General features: G+C 42.8%; 1 long non-coding RNA gene across 2 annotated transcripts; it reads right to left on the bottom strand.

The window, feature by feature from the left end:
- Positions 1–11,179: 11,179 nt before the first annotated feature.
- Positions 11,180–12,454, bottom strand: LOC139364116 (uncharacterized). 2 transcript variants are annotated; one of them, XR_011625394.1, is made up of 3 exons: positions 12,305–12,454; positions 11,584–11,863; positions 11,180–11,315 (listed from the first exon to the last, which is right to left on the bottom strand). It is a non-coding gene; the product is annotated as an uncharacterized lncRNA (long non-coding RNA). The 2 variants fall into 2 exon arrangements; XR_011625395.1 differs by having other exon boundaries at positions 11,588–11,863.
- Positions 12,455–13,233: the final 779 nt, after the last annotated feature.

Genomic DNA, 13,233 nt, shown 5'->3' with positions numbered 1-13,233 from the left:
CCAGAGACTAACACTGGGACAATTTAAACAACAAATAAAGTAGTGTTAGATCGTAACCTAAAATAAATATCCGAGTCCATATTGTCATACATAAATTATTCAATACATAGACAAATGGAAAAAATAGACAAATATTCTCCCTTCAAGGAAATAGCATGTAACTCCTCATTCCTTAAGTGTGGACTGTGCATAATGAATTTCTTTTCAAAAAGTACAGTAAGAAGGCAGGGGTGGAGAGTTGGAGGTAGGGGTAGGGTGAAGAGTAACTTTATAGTAGAGAAAACCGACAAACATGCTCTCATCCAGATGACCAAGGTTAACATTACCAGTGACAAATCATGCTGATGGTATATGTTGTTAATATGATATGAAAAGAAGGGCACTTTGTGTTTGTGGTCTTCCTCCCCCAAACCCATAACCCCATTCTAATTATGAGAAAAAACAGCGGACAAATCCCAATCAATGGGCATTCTATAAAATATCTTGCCAGTACTCCTCCAAAGGTCATTGAAAACAAGGAAGGTCTAAGAAATGGTCCCATCCAAGAGAATCCTAAGGAAACAATGATGACTAAATGTAATGTAGTAACCTGAATGGAATCCTGGGCAGAAGAAGGACATTAGGTGAAAACTAAGGAAATCTGAATAAAGTATAGACCTTAGTTATTAATAATGGGTGAATATGGGCACATTACTTGTGACAAGTGTATCATACTAATGTAAGGTGTTCATGAGGAAAACTGGGCATGAGACATGGAAACTCTCTTCACAACTTTTCCATAACTCTAAGTCTATCCTAAAATAAAAAGGTTTACTTAAAAAAGAAAAGACAGCAGGAGTGGCTATATAAATATTAGATGAAAAAATACTTCAGAACAAAGAAAATTACCAGAGACAGAGAGAAGCATTACTTAATGACAAAAGAATCAATCAACCAAGATTTCACAACTAGAAACGTGTATGTACCTAACGACAGAGCAACAAAAAATATGAAGCAAAAACTCATAGAACTGAATGGAGACATAGACTAATCCATAATTGTAGTTGGGGACTTGAACTTTCCTTTCTCAACAACTGATATAACAAGTAGACAGAAACTCAGCAAGGATAAAAAGAACAACATCATCAACCAACAGGAGCTCACTGACATTTTTGAAGCATTTGATTCCACAGTAACAGAACACACATTCTTTATAAGAGCCTATGGAACATATATCAAGATAGACTATATCCTGGGCCATAAAATAAATCTTAACAAACAAAGTTAATAAAACTGAATTCATGTAGAGTGTATAATCTGACCACAGTGAAATCAAACTAGTAATCAATAACAGAAAGATACAGAAAAACCTCCAAATGTTTGAAAATATAACACACACACACTTCTAAATAATCCATGAATCAAAGAGGGAGTCCCAAGGAAAATAAAAAATATATTGAAGTAAATTAAAATGAAAATATGTCAAAATTTGTGGGATATAGCTACAGCATATGCAAAGAATATAAAATTAAACCTCAACCAAGTGGAAGAAAGGGAATAACTAAGGTAAGAGCATAAACCAGTGGCATTAAAAACAGGACAACAAAAAGAAAATTCTATGAAATGTAAAGATCAATATGATTGACAAATTTCTAGCAAGATTGACAAAGAAGAGAGAGAGAAGTCACAAACTAACATTATCAAGAATAAAACAGAAAATATCACTACAGACCCTACATCCATAAAAACGGTAATAAAGGAATACCATGAAGAGTTCTACAGACATAAATTTGACAACTTGAATGAATTTCTTGAAAAGCATAAATTACCACAACTCACTCACTGTGAAATAGATAATTTTAATACCCCTGTAACTACAAAGAAAAACAAATTTGTAGTTTAAAAGTTCTCCAAAAAGAAATCTCCAGACCTAGATGATTTCAATACTAAATTGTATTTAAAGAAGAATTAACATAAATTCTAGACAATCTCTTCCAGGAAATAGAAAAGGAGGCAATAGTTCCCAATTCATTTTATAAAGCTAGTCTTACTCTGACCCTGAAAGCAGACAAAGATAGCTGTAAAAACTAAAACTACAGACCAATATCATGTATGAGCATAGAAGCAAAAATCCTTAACAAAAAATGAACACACAGAGTTCAGCAATATAGAAAAAGAATTAATTATACATCAAAACTGGACAGGATTCATTCCAGATATGCAACAATGGTTTGCCATTTAAATATCAATCAATATAATCTACCATATCATCAGACTAAAGAATAATAATTACATGATAGTATAAATGGACTCAGAAAAAACATCTGACAAAATACAACACCAATTTATGATAAAAACTCTCAGCAAATTTAGAATAAATGGAAACTTCCTCAGCTTGATAAAAAGCATCTACAGAAAACCTACAGCAAACATTATACTTAATCACAAAAGACTGAAGGATTTTCCTCTAAAACTGGAGATGTCCACCATCATCAGTCTTATTTAGCATAGTATTGGAAGTTCTAGCCACTGCAATAAGACAAGAAAAGGAAATAAAAGGCATACATATTGGAGAGGAAAAAAACAAAAGTGTTCCTATTTGCAAATGACATAACTTTCTATGTAGAAAATCTCAAGGAATCTACACAAAATAAAAAACTTCCTAGAACTAAAAAGTGCATTCAACAAGGTTGAAGGACAAGGTTGCAGTATCTAAGATAACCACACAAAAATCAATTGTACTTCTATATACTAACAATGATCAGGAGACATTAGCATACAATTTATAATTGTTTTTTAAAAAGCAAAATACATGCAAATTTAACAAGACATAAGAATCATATGATAAAAATTACAAAACTGTTGAAAGAAATCAAAGATCTAACAAATGAAGAGAAGGACTCTGTAGATTAGAAGATTCAACATAGTAGAGATATCATTTATCTCCAATTTGATATACAAGTTTAACACAATTTCTATCAAAACTCCACCAAGAGTTTTTTGAAGATGTTGACAAAATTATCCTAAAATTTATATAAAAAGCACAAATAACTCAAATAGCTAAAAAAAAAAAAAATTCAAAAAAAGAGCAAAATGAGATTAGTCCACCAAATTCAAGATATATTATCTAGCTCTAGTAATCAAGACTGTGCAGTACTGGCAGAGAGATCGACACATAGATCACTAGAAAGAACAGAGACCCCAGAAATAGACCCACAGAAAAATGACCAACTGATTTTTGACAAAGGTGCACAATCAATTCAATGCGGTAAGTACAGCTTTTTCAGCGAATGGTGCTATAACAATTGGACAGTTATAGGCAAAAAGTGAACTTCAGCCTCATCCTCACACCTAATTCAAAATGGTACATTTACACTTAAATGTAAAATATGAAACTATAAATCTTTTAGAAAAAAATTGGAGGAAATCTTTGGGCTTTATGGTTAAGCCAAGAGTTCCTAAACTTGACACCAATGGCACAATCCATAATGAAAAAAAACTGATAGATAGGACTTCATCAAAGTTTCTAATTTTGTTCTAAGAAAGACCCTGTTAAAGGGATGGAAAGACAAGCCACAGACAATGAGAAACTATTTGCAAACCACATACCCGACAAAGGACTGGTATCTAGAATATATAAAGAACTCTCAAAATTTAATAGGAAAACAAAAACAAAAACAAACCCAAAAAAGCCAATTAGAAAATGGCATAAACAGACACTTCGTCAAAGATGTCCAGCATCATTAGGCATTAGAGAAATACAAATTAAAACACAATGAAATATCAATATGTATCCATCAGAATGGCTGAAATACAAAACAGGGACAACACCAAATGTTAGTGGAGAAACTGGATCACTCATAGATTGCTGGTGGGAATGTAAAATAGCACAGATGTTCTGGAGAACAGTTTGGTAGCTTCTTAGGAAACTAACATGCAACTGCCATATGGCCCAGCATTTGTACTCCTGGACATTTATCCTAGATAAATGAAATTTCTATTCCCACAAAAAACCTGTACACAAATGTTTATAGCAGCTTTATTGGTAATATCCCCAAACTGTAAACAACACATATGTCCTTCAAGAGTGAATGATTAAACAAACTATGGTACATTCCTTCTGAGGACTACTACTCAGTAGTAAAAAGGGACAAACTCTGATATGTGCAACAACCTGGATGAATCTGCAGGGAATTATGCTAAGTTATAAAAAACTATTTCTCAAGGTTACATTCTATATGTTTCCATTTACATAACATTCTTGAAATGACAACATTATAGAAATAAAGAACAGATTACTGATTGGCCAGAGTAAAAGACCAGGTGCAGGGAATGGGGAGTGAGGATGTGAGGGACATGGGTGTGGCTAAAAAAGGCAACAGGTGCTCATGCCTTTAATCCCAGTGCTTTGGGAGGCCAGGGTGGGAGGATCACTTGAGGCTACCGAGGAGTTTGAGACCAGCTTGGGCATAGAAAGACCCTGTCTCTAAATAAATAAATAAATGAATAAATAAATAAATAAATAAATAAGTAAATAAATAGGCAACAGAAAGGATTCTTGTAGGGATGGATCACTGTATCACTGTATCCTTCTAATGATACTGTACTACAGTTTTGAGTGATGTTGCCATTGGGGGAAACTGGGTAAAAGGTACATGGTATTTCTCTGTATTATTTCTTACAACTGCATGTGAATTTACCATTATCACAAAATCAAATATGTAATTTAATAAAAAATGTCTTTAAGAAAAACACTCTAAATGTCTGTTGTCAGGAGCCCAACAAAATAAACTATGGGCCATTCATACTCTGCAAGACAAGCAAGTATGACAAAGAATAAGAGAAGCCAACCTGAAGGGCATGGAATCAGAGTTGAGTAAAAACAGCAAGACATAGAAGAGTATGTAGATGTCATTCTTTGTCCACAAAACAAGACCAATTTTAAGAATGTCTGTAAATGCATGTAGAAAAACATCTGGGCACCAGCTCAGGTACCACGTGATACGGCAGCAGCCCGGGAATCATGCGGCAGGAATGGATTGGAGAAATAGCTTGAGAAATAGATTTGCAATGTATCTGAGAAATATTTTGTAGGCAGAATGAGCAGGACTTGGTGTGGGGCACCTTTGCTGAGCCATGTCCCCTTCTCTGGTCACTGGGCCTTGATTTCCTCTGGGGACATCTTGCAGGGACTCCGAGCCAAAGAGCCCTGCCCACAACCCAGGCTCCACCATCTTTACCTTCTGCCCTGGGACTTTGACTCTTGAAAGGAGGAGTACTGTAGATAGTACATGTCTACAAACATGGTAGAGCGGGTGGAATCCCCCCAACAGCTGCAGAGCCCTGAGCTAGTGTCTTTAGGCTTCCCTCAAGCCTGTGGCCTTCCCTTCCCTGCAACCCTTGTGTGCAGCTCATAGCCAGAGAGCCTTGGCGCTGGGTGGGCTGTGGCATTGGAGACAGGGAGAAGTCCCCTTGGTTCTCTGTCCTCACCATTCTGAGCAGGTGCGTTAGAAGTTCTCCTGGCCCTTGTGGGCTTCTTTCTTCGTTCTCTCTACGTGGTCTGATTTCTGCTAGAATTGAATCATCTATTAATGCTGACTCACTCATTCAAGGAGCATAATTCAAAAATTAGGTTGGGCCTGGTGGCTCATGCCTGCAGTCCCAGCACTTTGGGGGGCCAAGATGGGAGGATAGCTTGAACCCAGGAGTTTGAGGTTATAGTGAGCTATTATCATGCCACTGCACTCTAGCCTGGGCAACACGGCAAGACCCCACCTCTAGAAAAAAAGCAAAAGCAAAAAGAGTTTCCATGGCCCAACTTCCCAGAATCTGTCTCTGATGATGGCTTCAAGGAAATGTTCTATGGATTCTGCTCTCTGAGACACTGGGTTAAGATGTCCTGCAAGATGTCCTGCCTGAATATAAATGTGTAGGCCTACTTAAATGTTTATGACACCCAATTTCCCCAAGTACCCAAGCACCCTGAGTGGTGGTGCCTAAGTCTACTTGTGAATGGCACTAATTTCCATTAGGACATTGGTTAAAAGTTGCCCTCTCGATGAAGAGGCAGGAAGAACAACATTGTTGCCCTTGGGGGATTTCGTGTGTTGGCAAGGAGACCTAAGGGCACTGGGGTATGTTGAGCATCTTCTACGTCCCAAGCACTGAACTGAGGATCACATGTTCTCACACAGCCCTGAGGGATACATGTTATTTACCATCTCCATTTTATAGACTAGAAAATCAGAATGTAGAAAGATCAGATGTTAGTAAGTGGCAGAGTGTGTGTAGAACTCCAGGTGTGCCTGACATTGAATTCTGCATTTTCCACCACACCACACTTACCCTCATTGGAAAGAGGGTTCCAGAAGAAAGAAGGTGATCGTAACATCCAAAATCCTGCTGCTTGGCAAATTGAGAAGGCTGAAGATGACTCCTTTCAGAGCCTTTACTAAGCTGGGGTGTAATAAAGAGAAAAAGAGAGAGCCTGAGAGGGTGGAGGTGGGATCCAGGTCTTCCACCTCCTAGGATTCTATCCGGCTATTCTTGGCATCAGGAAACTCTGAGAGCATCACTTTTTAATTCATTTTTTAATTGACAAAAAAGTATATATATATATTTATGGTGTGCAACACATTTTGATCATATGTATACATTGTGGAATAGCTAAATAAAACTAACATAGTCATTACTTCACAAACACCATTTTTGGGGGATGACAACACTTAAAATCTACTCTCTTAGCAATTTTCGAGTATACAATATGTTATTATTAACTGTAGTCATTCATCATGATGTACAATTGATCTTGGATGTATTCCTTCTATCTAACTGAAATGTTGGGTCCTCTGACCAATATCTTTCTAATCCCCCTGCCCCTCAACTCTTGGTCATGACCTTTCTACTCCTACTCCTGTGAGTTTGACACATACATGTGGTATGTGTCTTTCTGTGCCTGGTTTATTTCACTTAATATAATATCCTCTGGGTTCATCCATGTAGTCATAAACAACAAGATTTCCTTTTTTAAGGCCGAATAGTATTTCGTATATATGCCATATTTTCTTTATCCATTCATCCACTGATGGGCACTTAGGTTGATTCCATATTTTGGCCATTGTGAATAATGCTGCAACGAACACCCGAGTGCAGATCTGAAATCAACATACCGATTCCATTTCCTTTGGATATATAGTCAGTAGTGGAATTTCTGGGTCACAGGGTAGTTCTAGTTTTAATTTTTTGAGAAAACTCCATACTGTTTTCCATAATGACTGTACTAATTTATATTCCCACCAACGATATGCAAGGGTTCCCCTCGGCTCACTGCAACCTCCACCTCCTGAGTTCAAGTGATTCTCCTGCCTCAGCCTCCCAAGTAGTTGGGATTACAGGCGCCCGCTACCACTCCTGGCTAATTGTTGTTAGTAGAGACAGGGTTTCACCATGTTGGCCAGGCTGGTCTTGAACTCCTGACCTCAGGTGATCTGCCTGCCTTCGCCTCCCAAAGGTGAAGTGCTGAGATTACGGGCATGAGCAACCACACCCGGCTCTCTCATCTTTTTGATAATAGCCACTCTAACAGTTGTGAGGTGACAGCTCACTGTGGTTTTGATTTGCATTTTCCTGATGATTAGTGATGTTGAGAACCTCTTCATATACCTGTTGGCCATTTGTTTGTCTTCTTTTGAGAAATAACTGTTCAAATCTGTTGCACATTTTAAAATCAGGTTATATGTTTTCTCACTATTTAGTTGTTTGAGTTTCTCATATATTTTGGATGTTAACCTAATCAGATAGATGATTTGCAAATATTTTTCTCCCATTTCATAGGCTGTCTCTTCACTATGCTGATTGTTTCCTTCACTGTGCACCGTTTTGATCTCAGGATCAGGACAAGTCTCCTTTTGGAGTGCCACCCTGCTCACAATGACTATTCTGTTAGTGCTGATCCCCTCCACCCACCTACATACAGAGGAGAGCTTCTGGTGTCCGTGTCTGTGTATTACAACCCTGTCTCCCTAATCTCAGATGTCTGGATTAAGGCTGGACACCTAACCCAGGCTGGACCAATCAGTGCTCCATTCTATAAAGGGAGGAAATGTAAACTCAGAAACTGTGTGATGATCACCTTCCACCCACCACATGACATGCATAGGGCAACACAGAAGATGGGTTGGTGGAGAGAAGCAGAGGCAAGAACACATGTGGCTTTCGCAAGAGACAGATAGGGAGTAGCTTCCTGTATTTCTGGCAGCTTCTAGGCGTGGTTGCCACCTCTCTCGTGGCCCAGTGGTTCAATTCCATCTTGGTTCCAAAAGAGTGCTCAATTACCCCCCCAACAAATTCCATGAGCTCATTTGAAGTGGGTTTCTGCAACTTTTGACCTAAAGTGTCCTAACAACCTCAAGTGACAGGGATGTGTATCCTTCTGAAACAGCAGAATTTTACTCCTCAAAGATCCTTCCCAAAGATCCCAGAGAAGCCGGGGAGAGAAAAGGCCAATTCTCTTGTATCCAGTTGAAGTTGAGATCCTCATTCTGACATTGTCTATGATGGGTAATTTTGTGTGTCAACTTGCCTGGGATGAGGGATGCCCAGATACTTAGTAGAGCTTTATTTCTGGGTGTGTCTGTGAGGGTGTTTTTGCGAGAGATGAGCATTTGGATCAGTGGACAAAGTAAAGAAGGTCCACCCTCCACAATGTGGAAGGGCATTACCTAATCTGTCGAGGATCTGCTTAGAACAGAAAGGTGAAGGAAGGGTATATTTTCTGTCTCTTTAAGCTGGGACATCCATCTTCTCCTGCCCTTGGATATTGGACCTCTCGGTTCTTGGGCTTTTGGACATCAGGACTTAAACCAGCGTCCTCCCCATGCCCTCGTTTCCAGGCCTCTGGACTTGGACTGAATTCCACCACCAACTTTCCTGGGTGAGTTGGACTGAATTCCACCACCAGCTTTTCTGGATCTTCAGCTTGCAGATGGCAGATTGTGGAACTTCTTGTCCTTCATAATCTCGTGAGTCAATTTCCATAATAAATCTATCTCTCTATCTGTCTGTCTATGTATCTATCTATCTATCTATCTATCTATCTATCTGTCTATCTATCTCCTATTTGATCTGTTTCTTTGGAGAACTCTAATAAGATATCTCAGCCAGTTAGAGATGCTACAGCAAGATATTGCAGACTGAGTGGCTTAAATGACAAACACTTATTTCTCTCAGTTCTGGAGACACCAGCAGATCCAGGATCTGATGAGGTCCAGCTTCCTGGTTTATAGATAGCTGCCTTCTCACTGTATCCTCACATGGTGAAGAGAGAGTTCTAGTGTCTTTCTCTTCTAAAGACACTACTCTAATCACTACTCTAATTACGGGAGCACCACCCTCAAGACCTCGCCTAAACCCAATCACCTCCCAAAGGCCCCGCCTCCTAATACCATCCCACTGGGGGTTAAGGTTTCAACATACGAGTTTTGGAGGAACACAGACATACAAGCCATAACACTAGGTGGAATGAAAGAGTTAAATTCCAAGGGCATTTATCATAATAATTAAACCCTATCAAAATTAAGCAGGCATCACTCTCCCTGTGATAACTGAACCTTTCGGTGTCAACACCAAGGACAGGGCTTCTGGGTGTAATTCGTCTGTGCAGCCTGTTCTGTATTAACCTACTAATCTGTGTATGGCTAATGACTCAGGACAGCATGTTGACCTTGACTTCACTTCAAGGTTTTCATCACGCCTGCGCTCCCAGATAAAGGGCAGGGATTGCAGATAGGTGGCTTGTCATAACACTTATTTCCCTCCACAACCTGGCTCAGGTGTTTAAAGTGTTCCATATAATCCTTTGCCCAGTATTTTACAGGCTTTCCCTAAATCTTTTCCATAAGTCAGGGAACCCACCAACTCCGATGCTGGTTCTGGCAAGCCCTCCACTGTGGCAGCAACACATCTCACCTTCTTTTTGCAGTCACCCCCCTTGCAAAGACCCAACCACTTCCAAGCACCCTATGCCTGGCATGGGGACAGGCAAATCAGCTTTTGCCTGGGGGGACCCTTCCAAGGCCTTGACTCCCTGCTGTTGTCAGACCTCTGCCTAGGGAAGCCAACAGTGGCAAGAAGTTGGGGCGGGGGCTGTTTGGAGTCACCCACCCCCCTTTTCTAGAGCACTGATCAAGCCGGCTGCAGCAAGAAGCAGGAAACTTGACTCTTTCTTTTTCTTTTTTCTTTCTTTCTTTTTTTTTTTTTTTTTCCTGAGACAGAGTCTCTCTCTGTCACCCAGGCTGGAGTGCAGTGGCGTGATCTCAGCTCACTGCAACCTCCGCCTCCCAGGTTCAAGAAATTCTCTGCCTCAGCCTCCCGAGAAGCTGGGATTACAGGCGCCCACTACCACGCCCAGCTAACTTTTGTATTTTTAGGAGAGACGGGGTTTCACCATCTACGCCAGGCTGGTCTTGAACTCCTGACCTCATGATCCACCGGCCTCGGCCTCCCAAAGTGCTGGGATTACAGGCGTGATCCCCAGGCCACCGCACCTGGCTGACTCTTCCCCTTTCTGATAAGTCCTGGGGTGGCCTTGGGGCAGATGGTCCCCAGTGGCTGTGCGCACCAGGTTTGCAGATCGAGGCACCAACACTGTGCGTGCTGTGACCAGGGGCCTGAGGACCACCCTGCGTTCAGTGTGTGTAACCTCTAAGCAAAGACTTTACCTTTTGCTGGGAGCCCCACGCAAATCACAAGCCTCCAGAGGCACTTATTAAGTGCCTGTTTCTTCTTTATCTACTTAGATGCTAGACCAAAGAGCTACATTCTAAAATTTCACTAACTGATTTATATCCTGCTCGTTCCCAAAAAGGATGACAATAAAACCACAGGTACAGTATGGCCAGGAACATTTAACCAAGACAAAGAAGGGGAACAAAGGCAGAGAATTATGCTCAACCTCAGCCTTTCAGGAAAGTAAAATCCAAGATTTCATTTTCTAGGTGTCTTTAAAGTTCCCCAAGATGTAAGGGCAACTTCCTTTTCTTTTTGTAAAGCTCCTCCAGCCCCGTTGGAAAGGCAGCCGGTGCTTTGTGATAAGCGTGGGAGGCCTGTTCCCACTAAGAGGAATTATTCTGTTGCAGCATGGACTGCTGCAGCCATGCAGGCTGAGGCTGGCTTTTTTTTGCCCGGTCACTTGACAGCCTTCAGCCCAGCAGCCCTACCCTCTTGGCCGCAGCCACAGAAAGCCTGGGCAGGATTGTGTTTCTCGGCTGACTCTGCACACTGGTGACAGATTGTCCAAGCTGTGCCCTGGCCCAGGCTTGCAGAGCTTCCCCATTTCCCTGTGGATACAAAGGTGAGCGACCAGAGTGAGCCCCCATCACAGGCCATCATGCCTGGCACCCCGGGACGCCCAGATGAGCGAGGAACGCTGTGTCCTTGGAGGAGGCAGACGCAGCCCCAAATAGTGTTAGGAAGTGAAAGGGGAAGGGAAGGGGGTGAAAAGTGCTGAGTGTGGGCTTTGTGGGGAGCTCCTCTGGTCAGCAGGGTTCCTCCAGGAGCCCAGGGCACAGGGACACCCGGTGGATGGGGCCACTGTGCCAGCATCACCTACACAGGAGAAAGGCCAGAGGGGGCCTTGTTTAAGCTCCGTCCCCTTCTAGTGGCTCTCTCTCAACCTTAAAAACAGGAGACGCAAAACCTTCCCTCTGTTTCTACCAATGGAGCATAACGAAATCTGTGATGAGAGGTAGGGCTCAAGCCATTCCACAGCTGTGACCTCTTGTTTCATGGCTGTTGCCTGAAGGCACAGAACGTCGGACTTGAACTTTTGTTCTGCTGTCTGCTTCTCAGCTTAGTTTCTTTGGACTTCTCTGAGTCTTGTTTCTCCCTGCTTAGAAAAAGGTGATAAACGATCGCCACTATCTAGGATATGGAAATTCAATAAAACTACAAATATACCGATAAAAGAGTCACGTATACGTACAGTATACTCACACACTACGTTGACATATACACGTGTGACTATACACACCACCCTTCTGCATGCCCTCCCTGCAGAGCCTGGAATGCCCCTGGCCATGGCTCCCTGGCCTGAGTGTGACTCAGGTGCTTAGGGCAAGGACAGCTGCCCCTGTCCCTGGCGGGGCTGCCTTTCTCCCCACCACACTCTGACCCACTCCAGCCTGACAGCAGCTGGGGTCCCCTGGGATGGGCCAGAGCTCCAGCAGCTAGTCCTGGTTGGCAACTTGGAGGCCTGACCACGGACAGAGTGCTCCCTGTGCGGGACCCGGGCCTGGAATGCCCGCTTGTGAAACCCCAGCCTGCTGACCTTTGGGACATGGTGCGAAGTGAAGCCCGCCTGTGACTTGGAGGCAGGAGGGCGACTGGAGTGGCGAGAAATGATGGCAGCCATCTGGCTGTGCTGTTTACCCTGGCTGCGAAGCCACCCTCCTCCAGCTTTTCTTTTCCCTTCCCTTCAGCATCCTGGCCCCAAGCATACTGCCACGCCCACTGACAGTGATCAAATAATAACAGCAACGGCGACATTTCCTGAGCTCCCACTGTGTGAGGGTGTGCATTCTCCTCTTTATTGTCACCCTCCTTGGATCCCTCCTGCCTCCCTGGCTGCACCTCCTCAGTCTTCTGCGCTGGACCCCTCACCTGCCCACCCCAGGCCTAGCTCACTGATGGTCCTGTGATTCTGGCCTGCACCAAACTCTGTCCTGTGCTTGGTATATTCACCCAACACTGGACGTGCTCTAGAGGCACAGGGCTGTGTTGACTGTGTAATGTCTAGAACCTAAGTGCCAATGGGGTGGCCTAGCCCTGGCACAGAGGCAATACCCAGGAAATGAATGAGTGCATGAAGAAACAGAGGCTCAGAAAGGGCGAGTCATTTGTCCAAAGCCACAGAGCTGGAAAGTGGTGGAAGGAGGGTTCAGACCCCATTGCCTCTGACTCCTGGATCCCCTTGGTGTCTGAACTGCCATCCCCACTTCCCACCCCCTGTCCAGAGGTCCCCTTCCCTTGCCCCACCACCTCCACAAGGAGTGCCTCACCTCTGCTGTCAATCTCTCTCTACTTCCCCTCCCCCTCCCAGATAGCATTACCTAGGGGCACCGAGGGGGGTTCACGGACCCCACTGGCCCAACCTGTGGCCTTTCTGAGGCTGAAAAACCTGCTGAAGGAGAAAATGACCATGTTACCCATAAGCAGGAGCATCCGGGTAGGAGCCCGGGGAACATCTTCCTTCCGGCT

Source organism: Macaca nemestrina, chromosome 7 (assembly GCF_043159975.1).
Source record: "Macaca nemestrina isolate mMacNem1 chromosome 7, mMacNem.hap1, whole genome shotgun sequence".
NCBI classification, from domain to species: domain Eukaryota; kingdom Metazoa; phylum Chordata; class Mammalia; order Primates; family Cercopithecidae; genus Macaca; species Macaca nemestrina.
Note: the sequence above shows the minus strand (reverse complement) of the source record. Positions and strands in the feature narration are given on the sequence as shown.